The following is a 16,139-nucleotide window of genomic DNA, read 5'->3' on the forward strand; positions in this document are numbered from 1 at the left end:
CTTCCATCCTTCTCCTCGTTCCCAAATCTATCAAGCAAGGGTAAGAAACTTAGATTATGTTCAGTGAACCATTCACCATGCTAGGAGGATTTTAATCCATCCCAAGAGGTCAATATATTTCATTTTCAAGACTAAAGAGTCGGGGGGGGGGGGCGACTGAATGAAACCTAAATCTGGCATAAATTGATCTCTGAAAGGAAAGTGCTTTGTGGCAGTGACCATAATCACCAAGCTGGTGATCACAAATGAAAATCAAAATGAGATCATTGGAGCTGCCCAAACCTATTGAGTTACTTATTGATTGATTGGCAAATTTTAGAAAGTCAAGTACCCCAAATTGTCTGCCAGGTAGACTCATGAGCTGCGGGATTTTTCTTGAGACATTTTCATCTATCCAAACAAGAAGTTTCTTTTCTGAGTGAACGGGATAAAATATCTGAGCGTGCAAAATGACTGGCTGCTATATTTAACTCAGACAAACACATAACAAATCACTATTCTGCAGTAAGGAGGCACACCTCATAGGCTGTATTTTTTCTCCTTCTTCTTGAGGCCTGGATGTAAGACCACAGCCCTCTAAATAATCCTCCAGAAATAGACCAATGAAATGTTCTCTCTGACAACAGACACAGTATTATACCTGCAGCTGGTAAATGTTTCCACTGTCGAACCACCTTTCCTTTTCGTTTCCAGTAAAAATTTGGTCCCGGGGGGAACAGTCAGCAACTAGGATTTTAATTACTTTTCTGCAGCAGAGGAGAATTGAGAGTAGCAATTACATATATGTTTCTCCATTTTTTTTTCTTTCTTTGGGGAGAAACAAGAGAAAAACTCACTAGTAAATGAAACAGAACAGCCTTCTATCTCATTAGACCATGATTGCCAAATGGCCCTGAATCATCATACTGAAAGCCACAAAAACAATCCTAAAACTGACTTTTAAATCAATCAAGTTGCCTTTGAATTTAAGACAGGTATGCCACCTCTACTATGGACTCATTATGTAGCCTTGGAAAGGTACCATCTCTATTGCCCTGATATTTCCCGTATTCTGACAATTTATTTAGGTAGTACAGCCAGGGAGGGAAAAAAAATCTATATTATTTAAGCAATTTGTTCAAGAACACATGCAATCTAATATACATCATGTTAGCAATGGCATTAGCTTGTAATCATTCAGGCACAAATCCTAGCCCACTTTCCAGCACTGGCACAGCTGTCCCAATGGGACGCGTGCTGCATCCTGCAGTTGGGTGGCACTCACGGAAGCCTCCTCAAAATAAGGGAATGTTTGTTCCCTTACCTAGTAGCTACATTGCCCTTATGTTGCTGCTAGAAAGTGGGTTAGGATAGCACCCTGAGACTCTTTCTGATTATATCTCTAGTCATACATCTATATTCATATTTGCCTGTTTTTAAAACCAATTTTAGAGGAAGAGTCGGATTGCCTTATTAAGATACTTGCTTTTGTCTTTATGGAGAACTCGTGCAAGGAAAGCGCCCTACAGGTAGACCACAGCTGCGATACAAGGACATCTGCAAGAGGGATCTGAAGGCCTTAGGAGTGGACCTCAACAAGCGGGAAACCCTGGCCTCTGAGCGGCCCGCTTGGAGGCAGGCTGTGCAGCATGGCCTTTCCCAGTTTGAAGAGACACTTGGCCAACAGTCTGAGGCAAAGAGGCAAAGAAGGAAGGCCCATAGCCAGGGAGACAGACCAGGGACAGACTGCACTTGCTCCCAGAGTGGAAGGGATTGTCACTCCCGAATTGGCCTTTTCATCCACACTAGACGCTGTTCCAGAACCACCTTTCAGTGCGCGATACCATAGTCTTTCGAGACTGAAGGTTGCCAACAAAGTTTTGCCTTTAGGTAATATAAACTGCAGTTATTAGAATATCTACTAAATCCCTATCAGTTTCAGAAAGAGAACCAAATATATGTGGAAATATATATTTTATACCAGTGTTGTTCAACTAGTGAGGACTGGCCTGCAACTGGATTGTGCTAGTGGCACTTTCAGCATTGTCTATTCCTTTTTGTATCTGTGTGCACATGAATGTGTGTGTTTGCACAGAAAATTAAAAGTGGGTTCTATTTTTCATCGTTGGGATTTCATTGCTGGAATTAATGTTGACAACTGTTGATTTGCTGAGTCAGCCATTGCCTACTCAGGGTGCCCCATCCTTCTCTAGCACATCACAGAGATTTCTGCTTCCTATCTTCTCCCATTCCTCTTGACATACCACAGTCAGGCCATGTCTTCATATTTGCAGTTCTCTATGACTAGATGTTTCTCAGAATTCCTATCCTTTATCCACACTTTTATTTCATCACTTGGCTCACTCCAAAAGGTAAGGAGAATGTTACCATTCCACTCTTTAGTTCAGACAGAAAGAAGATCCATTCAGCAAAAACATGAGCCCACCTTTGAACTTTCAGAATAACTATGCTTCTGCTAAGCACTCATTTAGTGTTTGGAAAATGTGTCAGATCGCCTGAGCATGCCTCAGATGCGGCGTCAGGGCTTTGGATCTAAATCAGCTGAGTGTCAAATCCTGGAAAAACATTGCTCAAGGAAGGCCATGACTAGTCATACAAAAATACCATCAGCCGTACAGTTACCACACTTGGGAGTTAACAGGTTCTGTCTCTGCTAACATATTCGTTGGATGCCTGAACAGAGCACCTTGGCATCCGCTGGACATGTAAGGATCCTGTTTAGGTATCCAGTGATCATACGAGGACTGAGGCTTCCCTCCCTTATGAGTTCACTGAGTGCATTGCCAATAACATCTGCACAGGGCTTTCTGTGAACTTGTAATGAATCTACATTGTCTCTAACAGTCCCCAGCTATTAAAACATCCAATTCTAATCCACTGAGGCTCCCTTCACTTGGAGCAGGCAAGATTACAGGGCTTTATTGCTTTTGACCAGTAACAAATATTGCACTTGTTTTTCTCAGGCATCCAAACCTAAAGGTGTGCCAAAGAATACTAGGCAATATTATTTCCCCAGAGGCAATGACTGAGGTCCCAATCCTATACAACTTTCCAGCACTGGTGCAGTTGCAATGCATGAGGTAAGGGAACAAATTGCCTACCTTGAGGAGCCCTCTAAGAGTGGCTCCCCTCCATAGCTTGTAGCGCATGCCTCATTGGCATGGTTGCACTGGCCCTGGAAAATTGGATAGGATTGGGCCCTAAGTTCAAAAAGGACAATGATTTTGTTTTGGTCTATTAGGTCATCACTGCTCTGATTCATAACCACCAGTTGTGGCAAGTGAGTGCTGAAATGAGAAAGTCAAAATGCCCTGTACTCTGTGCCATCACTGTGGCTGTAGATCCAGTGGCCCTAACACAGAAGTTCCATCAGCGGAAGGCCCACATTGAATGTGGGCCTTCAACCATGCTCCCCCGAATTGCCTTTTTTCCACGCTAAAAAAGCCAAAACATGATAACCTTTCCTTATAAGGAAGGTGTTCCAGCCCTCTGATCATTCTGAGTGCCCTCATCACCTTTTCCAGCTCCACCATATCCTTTGAGGTGTGGAGACAAGAACTGTACATGGTATCCAAATGTAGCCCCTTCATTGACTCATATAGGGGCATTATAATTCTAGCAATATTATTTTTGATCCCTTTTTTTCTCCTAATGATCCATAGTATGGAATTTGTCCTCTTCACAGCTACCATGCACTTTGTAGATATTTTCAATTTCTCTTGCATGACTCCAGATTTCTTTCCTGTGTCATCATCAACAGTTAAGGCTCCATTACCATATATGTGAAGTTGAGATTTGTTGCCCCAGTCATACTCCTGTACATGTATTTAAACTGAATATATATGCTAACCAATCCAAATTACATGTTGAAAGCTATGAAAAAAGCAAAAAGGAATGCTTAGTACCATATGTGAAAACATAGAGAGCCAAAAACTAGAGCTGTTGGCAACCTTCAGTCTCGAAAGACTATGGTATCGCGCTCTGAAAGGTGGTTCTGGAACAGCGTCTAGTGTGGCTGAAAAGGCCAATTCGGGAGGGACAATCCCTTCCACACTGGGAGCAAGTGCAGTCTGTCCCTGGTCTGTCTCCCTGGCTATGGGCCTTCCTTCTTTGCCTCTTAGCCTCAGACTGTTGGCCAAGTGTCTCTTCAAACTGGGAAAGGCCATGCTGCACAGCCTGCCTCCAAGCGGGCTGCTCAGAGGCCAGGGTTTCCCACTTGTTGAGGTCCACTCCTAAGGACCTCAACTATTCTAAAAACTCAACTCTAAAAACTAGAACATGTTCCTGAAACACATATGGAGTGCTGATGTTCTTCTACAAACCTTCTATGAAGTTTTCACTCTAAGTATTTCTTTAGACATTGTACAGGAATAATACTATAGGTATGTCCTGCGAGGACAAGCAGCTCCTCAAAATGTATAGAGCAGTTGTGGTGCCCGCCGCTTTTGATTTCTTCAGAACAAAACACCCTGCAACTATTTCTGTTAGCTGAGCACACTGCTCAATAGGAAACATGGGTTGGACTCTTTACAACCTTCCAGGTTACGATGCAAGTCCCCTCTTATAAAATCAGTGCTTTTAATTATACCTGCTTTATTTTTAAGCAAAGTATCAACACAGCCAACATAGAGCCATTGGAAAATGGGATATTGCCCCATTAAGAATAGTAAAAACCTTAAGCTCTCCTCCTGAAGAGTAGCAGTGGGCAGTTAAAGTGACAATCAATTTAAACGAGTGATCCTGCTTTATAAGTCTCTGAAGTCCAAAGTCCCAGCATGCTCAGCTGATTTCATTTCAATTTCCTTTTTGCACAGAGCTGTGGTTAGTGGGGAGCTTCTTGCTAACATGCTCACACACACACTCCAAGGATACCTTAGGCATGCAGGAGAGGAAATTATTTAACCCTTTTCAGAATGCTATACAATTTCTTTTGCTAAGTAAAGAAAAATAATCACCCAGACTTTGTCCTTTGGTTCCTTTAAGAAAATAAACAAGAAGGTTGCATAGCTATTAAATCGGCTGGAACCCTTCGCTAATTTCTGTTAAAAGTTCTGAAAGCTTTAGTGAAAACCCGAAACCCTTTTGCCGTCGCCTCTCAATGAACAGAAACTTGCATCTCATGCTACTCATGAATCTATAATATGTGCCCTATGTAGGGGGAAAAGATAAGAATCTGGTAATTCCATCTGATTTCTCATTTCTAAACTATTTCCCTGACATCAGACCACACAGATATGTACAGACTTTTATCAGATGTGAATGGCTGCTGTTTACAGGTCAAGCTTGATGTTTTCAAGATAGCAGCAAGCAAGAGAAAAAAAGACAAGGCAACCAAAGGGCTGGTGGCCACCCAAACAACCACAAACAATGCCATTGTTTAAAGGGCAGCCCAATTCTATCCAGCACCAGACCAGCAGGGCTGCATGGCCCACACTGTTTCTAGTGCTGGTTAGAACCAGGCCTGAGGTCTCCTTGGGGTGATTTGTTCCCTTACCCTGTGTAGAGCCCCAGCCTGCCCAATGGGGCTACTTGGATCTGTGCCAGTTAAATTTCTGGCACACATCCGAGAAGCCCCATGTCAGGTGAAGACTCGGGAGGGGGAATAGGATTCAGTGTAAGCTAGTGCCGCCAATCCCACCCTCCTCCCAGCCCTGATCTGCCCCTCTCTGTCCTCCCCCTGCCCTAATACACTCCCTCTCTGCCCTGTTCCACCCTTTCCCAACCCTTCACCACTTGGATCAGTTCCCACCTGCACAATAGTAAGACACAAGCAGCTGCTGTGACAAATTTAACCTCCCAAGCTTCCTCAGAAAATATAACCGCTTTTGTGCCTTTTTTATCAACACGCTGGTGCTAATAGTCCATGAGAGGTCCTCTGTGATGTAAATACCTAGGAATCTGAAACTAGCAACCCTCTCCGCCTCCTCACCATTTATGTATAATGGTGTGTGTACATCCCTCTTTTTCCAGAAGTCGATAATAAGTTCTTTAGTTTTTTTGATGTTAAGTGAGAGATTATTTTCTTTGCACCACAGTAACAACTCCTGTACCTCCTTCCTAAAAGCAGACTCATCATTCCCGCTAACAAGCCCCACCACTGTAGTATTGTCTGCAAATTTTATAATTTCATTGGTGTTATGTGATGGGGTACAATCATGTGTATACAGGGAATAGAGGAAGGGGCTCAGCACACAGCCTTGGGGAGCTCCTGTACTTAATGTCAGCGTGGAAGAATGATAAGAGCCCATCCTAACTGACTGTGGCCTATTTGTCAAAAAGTCCTTTATCCACAGACAAATGTCTTGCTGTATGCCCAAACTAGTCATTTAAAAAAAAAACAGCCTGCTAGGTAGAATGGTGTTAAAAGCAGAACTATAATTCACAAATAACAGCTGTATATATGTACCCCGTTGTTCCAAATGACACAGGACTGTATGTAAAGCTATAGAGATGGCATCATCAGTCGACCTATTACTCCTGCATGCAAATTGACAAGAATCCAAGGTGGGTGGAAGACCAGACTTAATATGTTTCAACACCAGCCTCTCAAAACACTTCATAATTACCAAAGTTAGAGCCACAGGTTGATAATCATTGAGAGAAGCATCTACTGTCTGCTTAGGAACTGGCACTATAATAGATGTCTTCAAGCAAGTAGGGACAGAGCACTGTGACAGAGATAAATTGAAAATATTTGTAAAAACTTCAGTCAGCTCTGCAGCGCAGTCTTTAAAGATCCGTCCCGGAATTCCATCTGGGCCAGCTGCTTTCCAGATGTTAATTATCTGTAAAACCTGTCTCACATCATCAGGCTGCAGGACAAGTGACTGACCATCACTGGCTGCAGCTGGAATGTTGGTGGCTGCTATCTCCTCCTCAAAGCGGCCAAAAAACTGATTAAGCTGCTCTACCATGGAATCACTACTGCTGGGCAGACTATTTTTATAATTCTGCCCAGTAAGTTGTCACAGACCCTGCGATACCCGGCGGGTATCCGAACATAATTCATGGCCTTAATTCAATGTGTTAGTGCTAAAGGTGGGGCACAAAACAGTGGAAGGACCACCTCCACTAATCTGAGCCTGCCTTACACTCAGGTGGTCACCAGAAACACTTTCTTCTGAGAGGAAGGAGAGGGCACACAGGAGAGGACTTTCTCAGTAAGCACCCCTCAGCAGCGCTGGAATTCTCTGCCTGGGAGTACCAACTGCCCTCCTCCCATTTGGCTTTCAATCAGATGACAAAGACTTTCCTATTCCAAATGGGGTTTTGTAATCTAGTAGTCTAGCTGCCTCTGTTGCTGTTTGTATTCGACCTGCTTCTTCTTTGCACTGTCTTTAATGTTATTTTGTTGCACTTTGCATTTTTATGCATTAGGCCAGTGATTCCCAAGCCTTTTAGAACTGGGACCCACTTCAACTTCAGTTCTTATATTTTAGCCAGTTCCATGTGATTTAGGACAAAATCAGTTTTAAATCCAGCATGGTTTGTTGTTGTTGTTTTGGGGGGGAGGGGGGAAGCTGGATTGAGATTCAAAACTTCCATCTAAACAGCAAATAAACCCCAGAATGATGTGCATCTACTATCTGGGAGGTGTGAGGGGGGGGGAGGAGAGAAATCTGGAAAAGACAACAACCCTTTCCAATAAAGCAGTGGTTCCCACATCTTTTAGCACTGGAACCCAATTTGTAAAATTACATGCAAAGTTGCCCACCTAACTTTACAGGACTAGAAAATAAAAAAAATTACCAGCTCAAGGCTCTTTTTACTCTACTATGGTGGGGAGGGCTGCCTTCTGGAGCTCTTGTTGGGTTCCACATTCATCGGATCAAGACCACTCTGGTACCCTTGCATTCCCCTACACCTGATCTTCAGCAGGAGTTGAGACACAATTGCTTACTCATGAGTAAACACAAATGTGTTGCTTAGTTTCGCTTTCCATAGTGCTCAATACATTTGTCCGTTTGGAGGGAGGGACTTCCATTTTGAGTATTTGGGGGGGGGCTGCATTCATCAGATTGGAACAATTCTGGGTGGTGCTGGATTCCTCTTGGCCTGCCCTTTGCAATGGACCAAGACATGCTCATCTACTCATGAGTAAATGTGCAGTGTGGCTCAGTTTCACTTTCCTAGAGCCCAATCCTGTGGTCCGCGCTGCGCCTTCACTGTGCGGACCACAGTTGCAAATGTGCCGTAAGGCACGTTTGCGGGTCTTACCACTGGGCTCCCGCCAGAGCTGGCTCAGCTCTGGCTGGTGCTGAGCCAGCATGCGGTGGGCACCTGGGTTCTGTGGCTCGGTGGTCTCTGTGAGCGCCGGGCTGCGGAACAGGAGTCGGAGGTGTGGTTGGGGGCATGGGGGAGTCATTCCGGGGGGAGGCATGGTCAGGGGCATGAGGGAGGCATTTCGGGGACAGGGGAGAGGCGGATCCACAGAGCCAAGCTCCACAGGATCCAGGGCGTTCGGGCACAGTTGCTCACCCTACACGAGCGCCTTCACTTTAGCGGCGACCAAACAGTTGCCGCTAAAGTGAGTAGTCCATTGCGGGCTGCTTCCCTTACTTGGGGGAAGGGGACGAACCAAGGAGCCTCCCGCGGTAGGGTGGGAGGCGCTGGATCCGGCAGGAGTCCTCCGTGGAGCTGCCGGGTCCCGCAGCTCCGGGCAGCTCAGGATTGGGCTGCTGGTCTGCTATCAGTTTGTCAGTTGCAGCTTCGGAACCCACTAACAATCAGTTTGAGAAACCCATAGAGTTTGAGACCAGCATGTTAAACTGAGCATGTTAACAGTGTAACATAGTGTAATGTATGCTTCCCAATCAGTCTCTACCAGAATTCTAGTAGACACATTTGCAGAATAGTATTGAACTGTAAATCTGGTCTGGGCTATCATTCATCTTTGAGTTTCCTAGTGAAGTGTCCCATTAATCCATACATAATCCTAAACGTATTTACTTAAAACTAATTCCCATTTAGGATCGCAGCCTAAATCATGGTATTCTTATTATGGCAATTCTTAATTAATACTATCAAAGTCTATATTTTTTGCTTATTTATTTAACAATACAATCCCAATTATTTATTATTAAAATAATAAAAAAAATTATTATTAATATTTGCATATTACCTTTCAACAAACAGTTTACTGAACAGTTATAAAATAGATGAAAAGATGCTTTCCTATCCCAAAGGAGTTTCCAATTAAAAGATAACCCTGAAGAGGAACCAGCAACAGTCATTGGAAAAGACACTATGCTGGGTTGAACAGGGATATTGGCTCTGCCCCTGTTCAACCCAGGCACCCCTTTCAGGTAGCTCTTAGCTCAGTGAGCACTCAAGGTTTAATATCTGAGTTCCTCCCTTCTCAGCCACTTACTCAAAAACAGAATGCACCATTTCTCAACCACTTCAACGACGAGCATTGGCAGTCAGTAAAGCAGTTCACTAGTGGGAACCACCAGCCACAGTGCAGCGCACTCAGGGGAAGAGGGGAATTCATGCCCTCACCAGTACCAGTCAGGAGGAGGTAGTGAAGGTAAGGGTTGAATTTGTCAGCACCCATACACACTTGTGGTTGCTGACTCTCTAGGTTGCTGACATCAGCAAGGGTAGCTAGCGATTCAGCACCTGTGTGGCTTACACAGTGCAGACCGAGACACCCTCTGGCTTCCGCACCACCTTCCAATGTTTGTAGGACCAATTTATTGCACACAGTTGCTGGAAGGGCTCACAATTTTGTTCAAAAAGCATTTAAAGATAGCGTTCCGCTGAATTGTAGCAGCAGCAGAGAAAAATCTATAGCAAAAGTTACTTAAATGAAGCCGTCAAGCAGAAGACCTTCTTTATCCTTGGGGTATAAAGGAGTTTCAGAATGGAGAAGTCAGAGGCTGCCAGATGTAGAGGTAGACTTTAATGAAAAGTTGCACAGCTAGGGTTTCATTTTGTTTCAGTGATTACGAAAATCCTAAAGGAGACTTTTTTTTTTTTTTTTTTACAGCAGTAGCCCAAGGTTATGATTTAACTACCTCAAACTTATTCTCTCTGCTGGCAATAGTCTGAAAACTGTGACCTGAGGCTGCCGGAATGAGACAAAGCAGTTTTTTGTCTCATTGGTCCAGAAAGCTATTGGAAGTGAGGCAGGGGATGCTCAAAAGCAAGCACTGGGCTGGCTTTCTGCTCCGAGGCTTTCAGAAGCAAAGGGGCTTGTCCATGCTACATTTAGAGCTGATGCCCATCACTGCAGAGCCATGAAAGGCTCTTTTTAAGACTTGGTCGGCTAAATGGGGTATATCAAGTTGAAGTGGTGGAGAAACATTGCATTCTGTTTTGGAGTAAGTGGCTGGAAAAGGAGGAACTCGGAGATTAAACCTGGAAATTTAAAACCCCATGGCAGGCATAAGCAAGTTTGCTTTCCAGGTTCAAAAACAAACAGACACAACACAGACCTCCACTTTTGCAGTCTCCTCATGGAGCAATGACTTTCTGCAACCTGAACTTGAGCCATGCAGTCATTCTGTGAACTATAATCTCTCAGCTAACTGCATCAAGGTTAGAGATGGAGGGCTGATTTTTTTTTTTAATGTGCTGATGTCAATGAAAGAGCTTGTGTCAGGGTCAAAGGAATTGCTACTCTGAACACATTATTGGGTCTGGCATTCATTTTTATAATGCAGAAAATAGTCAGATTTGGGCCCTGCTTAGGTCAAGACCATAGAAAGTGAAGGGGTTTATCCCTGTCATGGTTGCAAGCACATCCCCTCAACTGTTATTTGCTCTGGAAGAAAGCTCCCAGCTGGGACTGGGAGAGATGAATCTGGTCTACTTCTCCTGCCACTTCTGGAATATATGAAATAAAGAGCACTCCACTGGGAACCCAGGAGGACAAAGCAGTTACCGGGAGTGCCACAGAGCTAACCTCAACAGATCCAGAGGCATGAGTGGACACAGCTCTGTTTCCATAGTACTGGAGAGATGTCTATCCTTTAAGGATGGACTCCTAAGATACCTGTAAGGGATGGTATGCTACCTTCAAAGGGAGCAGGGAGGTGTTCAATGAAGAGGCAGAGAAGCAGGCATCTCATATGAGGCACAGGAAGGTCAGCAAGAGGACCAGAGACTTGGTTCCCCTTCTGCCTTACAATTATACTCCCTCCTCTGTTTTCTATCCCCAAACAAGGCTGATGATGAAAGGCAAGCAAAGCATGGTGTGCACAATGAAAACTTGATATAACTAACCAGAAACAATCCGTTCAGCCCTCCAAAAGCTTGGATACCAAGCATCAACAGGAATCATGTCTTACACAGCAATCCTGTGCACGATCACTCCAAAGTAAGCCCCACTGAACTCCATGGAACTCACTGCAGGGGACATGCATATAGGATTGCAGCCTCAGAAGCTTTTCTGGGTACACTATAAACCAAACCCAGTTTATGACAACTTTCTAAAGAAGAAAGAATAGCTGTAGGAAACCTTCAGACAAGAAAGGACCTCATCATTCAACCTAATGACAAAGGCAGTGCTGTCGTGGAAGTGAATGCTACAGACGATGATAAGACCCATTCCTTCAGAAAGATATCACTGATCTCAGCAACCACATTTCTAAATCTATGAAAAATGTGCAAACAACAAAGCTATTCAGCAATGAAATAATTGATCTTCTTATTAAACCAAATCTAACTTTCAAGAGGTTTTATGTTACCCTAAGTTCATAATGCTAACAATCTATGATACCCTGTGACATCATCCCTTCTGAGAGCCATCAGCGAGCCCAACCTCCTAATTTATGGAAGTTATGAGTGAAAACTGAAATTAAATGACCCATCATCAATCTTGCATCACGTCACTGTGGCTCTAGCCACTGCATCACCTGTACTTATCTTAGAGTGCAATCCTGGCTCACCCTTGGGCTGGAGCAAGTTCCTTGGGCCAGCCTAGAAATATCGCAAAAGTGCCATAAGGCATTTTACTCCACCTCAGGAGTCAGGAGGCCAGCGCATGGACCTGCGCCAGCCACTGGAGACCGAATCCAACGCTCTTGTGCTGGGAGAGCGGTGAATTCGCGCCAGCCGAGTGTGGGGATCTGGAAAGGGCAGGGGGAGGACGGAACAGAGGCGTTCCAGGGTGGGGGAGGGCAGGCAGTGGTCAGGCCTGTGGGCGGGCTGGGGCTGGGTTGGACTGGAGCTATTATCTGGCACGTAGGTTGGATCCTAACCCCACTTTCGAGCAACCCAGTGCAGCGCCAGGCTGCTCAGATGTGCGCCATTGATTCAGGTGGCACAGATCTGGGTAACTCCACTGGAGCTGCTGCCACATTACCCGGGGTAAGGGGAATTAATTCCACAGCCACAGCCAGTCCCAACCCTACACTGGATACAGAGAGGGCCAGGCAGCCTGCTTGTTCCAGCGCAGGTTAGGATTGGGCTGCCTGGGAAACAGTCACCTTCCAAAGAAGAACATCTGGAAAAAACATTTTTTAAAAATAAAACAGGACATTGACAGGAGATTTTACAAAACTGTCCACTTGGTGCCCTGGATGCCACATTCAGTATCTTGGCAAAACAACACTAGACCTTCACATGCATTTCAGAAATCAAGAATCAGCAAGTACAATACAGATACCCAAGCATCCTGCTGCTAAGCATTTTAATTCTGATGGCCACAGCCTCTCTGATTTAGAGATATTTCCTACTGAGAAATCATAAAAATCCTGAGATTTTAGAAGAAAGAGAAAATTTTGGGATACACAAAGATCCTTTCACCCATGAGAGCAACATCTGGGCTACAATTTTATACACATTGACTTGGAAGGAAGCACTCTTGAACCCAGTGGTTCTTCCTTCTGAGTAAATATGCAGAGTCCTGCATTGTGCTAGTCTGTATATCTTTCTTTAATTCTCTGGTGTGAGCTGTTCTGTTGAGAATTCCATCACCTCTACCATTGTCCAAACTGTCACTACCTTAACTTGTATCTAAATCATAACTATGCTACTGATAAAGGTGGAAACTGAAACATCTAGCTACAAAATTATAAAGATTTTCATTTTGACCAACCACTTATTTAGATAATATTACTATTTAGTGTTTGACGATATCCTTCAAGGATCGGGAGCCTACTTTTCTACAATACTCTTTGGATTTTTTGAGTACAAGGAGTAGAAGTATGGCTTGAGTGTGAGGATCCAGGGTCCTTGATCTTCTCATTGTTCTTTATTAGAGCAAGAGGCATGTGGCATGGAGAACTCCAGACTGACATTATTCTTTGTGATGTTTAGATTATGGAGGTCCAAAGGATATAGCATTGAGGAATCATTGCGCTGTGAGCACCAGCACGCTTTAAGCTGAAGCCTGCAGGGTGCTGGATAAGATCTGAGGAGGGCCAACTTTAAGCTGCCGGTGCCAGGCAACTAGGAGCAGAAAACAGATATGCAGTACTGAGCACTTGATTCCTAGGCAGGTCAGAGGCAGAGTCTGCAGCACAAATATGTTGCCCCAAATGTATTTCCTAACAGGCCTGCTAGATCCCCTTCCCTACAAAGTAAGTTGTCAGACATTTGAACAAATCGTGTTCCTGTTTAGAGCCATGTGTTGTGCCACTGTAGAAATGGGGTCATGTTCCATTTCTCTTCTCCAACAGGAACCCCAAGTGGAGTGAGCAGCTTTGGGTGGTTGCTGGGTTGAGTCAGCCTTCTCATTCAAAATGTCTTCCAGTTCGAAGTTCAAAGTGAAGCAATTCATTCAGCCAGAGAAGTCAATGGGGCATTCCCTCTCATACTTTTCTTTCTGGTGGAGTTTGGAGAAGCAAGCAGGCAATTCTGATGCAGCTTCCATTGACAGAGTCACCCTGTCGGAGAGTGACTAGGGCCCACATCACTCTACTTCTCAAGGTTAAAAACCTTCACTGGGCAGAGCTACCCATATTTTGCAAGTGAAAAGAGCACAAAGCAGCATAATGTAAGAAAATGTTAAGGAGAAAAAAAGAAATGATGAAGTGTTGATGAAGTGAGACCAAGGGGATGCTGTTTCTGGCTGACAATATTGATTTATTTTAAAAGTTTCTACCCCTCTCTTCAATCAAAATCTCATGGTGGGGAGAAGTTGTATATGTACAACACCAGGGTTTTTTGTGCAACTGTTGAAAGAAATTCTCCACCTGTTGGTTGGCAACCTTCAGTCTGGAAAGACTATGGTATAAGCCTACAGCACCCGGTATTCCCAGGCGGTCTCCCATCCAAGTACTAACCAGGCCTGACTCTGCTTAGCTTCTGAGATCAGATGAGATCAGGCATGGGCAGGGTAACAGTTGCTATTCAATCAAAAACTTGCGTTGGGGGGAGGTCGTATATGTACACCAGGGTTTTTTGTGCAACTATTGAAAGAAATGCTCCACCTAACCCATATGATAACCCTTATCTCTGCTCAAGGAGTGTCTGTTCTACTGAAATGAAAGCCCGCCTTTAATGTCGGTGTAATGGCCTGGTGTTTTATACAGAGGAGGAGAAGGCATATACACGCAAAGGGTTAAGGAGAGAGCGGGAAGGGGGTCACTCTTTTGTTCAGCCTTTTCTTTTAAATCCACATCTTTAATTATTTCCTTGGAAAAACAAACCGGGAGATGGATCCTGGGACTCTGAGGAAACAACAGAGGAAGCAGCCTGTTTTCTGAAGCTCCCTCACCATGTGGCTGCTGCTGGGTGCCTTTGGTCTCGCTGGTTTCCTGAATGTGGATGGAAAGCGTGTCTCTTTTATAATCTCATTTCATCTCCCCTCCTTTCCCCCTTCCCCATTTTTGTACAGTTGATAGGAGAAAAGAGCCAGCTGCAAAGAAGCCTTTCATGTTTGTCACACTCCCTGAAGTCCCTTCAACACCTTTCAGGAGCTTTTCACGGTTACTACTATTACAAGAACTAGGCCAGAGCCTTCTCCTGTTCTGCTCAAACTGACTGAACTTCTGTGACTGAAGCAGGAGCAGTAATATAGTAAGTGCAAGGCTGCTGCAGGCATAATGACCCAACCAAAATCCGTCGGGCAAATTACTTGTAGGTTCACTTTTTGTGCTTCTGTCATAGCATGCAATGAAGGAAGTCATTTCTCTCCTGTGGAGAAATGCACCGACTTTACCATGTGGCCATGATTCTTAATGTGGTGGAGAAAGTGGTATTTAATATACATTTATTTATTTTTCGTATTTTTATACCACCCTTCCTCCAAAGAGCTCGGGGTGGTGTACGAAGCTGCTCCCCTCCTTTTGTCCTCACAACAACCCTGTGAGGTAGGTGAGGCTGAGGAAAAGTGACTGGCCCAAGGTCACCCAGGAAGCTTCATGGCTGAGGGGGGATTTGAACCTGGATCTTCCAGGTTTAAGTCCACCTCCCAAACCACTACACCACCCTGGCATGCTAAAACTTTTCTCGCCAGCATTCACAAAATGGTTTAAGTTAAAATTATTCGGGTTTAAAGGCCACGGTCTACAAAAAACACTTTCATTTTTTTTTTAGACTGTGGCCATTAAACCTGAATAGTTTTAACTTAAACCATTTTGTGATGTGGCATTTCTTAGTTTTCTTCCTTGCCTCAGGCAGTTAGCAAATTTGTGGTGTATCTCTTAACAATTATGAAACCTGAGATATTTTTTTCAGATAGCCTATAAACTGGATGGAAGCAATGGATGAGGAAGAGGCAGGGGGAAGCATCACATACTGAAGTCCAAATCAGCAGATTTGGAAGACTGATTTCTGGAGAACCGCTATTGTATGGAACTGGGTTTGTTAGTCTGTAAAGCCTTCCTTGATCCGGATTGTAGATCAAAGTAGTAAATCTTGGGGAAAACTAGTCAGCAGTAGGAAGTTTCTTTGAGAGCCAGCATGAAGTCTTTGCGCTTTGTTGCCATGAGTTACATAACACATGCATACATGCACACATACAAAAGAAAGCCCAGTAAGTCCAGAGCACTCAAAGATCTTCTAGTATAAGAAGCTGGCATTGTGCAGATTTGGCTAATGTTAATGTTTTGCTATTCGGTTTTTGGCCATCCCAATGGGTGGGAAGGCTGTTAACATTTTCTTAGGTAACTATTATTCATGGGGCTTGCCAAGGATTTGACCGACCTGGAGCTGGGCAGTGTTGAGGAGTCACTGTTTAGTCTATG

At 44.2% G+C, this 16,139-nt stretch overlaps 1 pseudogene; it reads right to left on the reverse strand.

Annotated features, from left to right (window-relative positions):
• Positions 1 to 14,185: 14,185 nt before the first annotated feature.
• LOC136642426 (5S ribosomal RNA) lies at positions 14,186 to 14,305 on the reverse strand (annotated as a pseudogene).
• Positions 14,306 to 16,139: the final 1,834 nt, after the last annotated feature.

This window comes from Tiliqua scincoides, chromosome 2 (assembly GCF_035046505.1).
Source record: "Tiliqua scincoides isolate rTilSci1 chromosome 2, rTilSci1.hap2, whole genome shotgun sequence".
NCBI lineage: Eukaryota > Metazoa > Chordata > Lepidosauria > Squamata > Scincidae > Tiliqua > Tiliqua scincoides.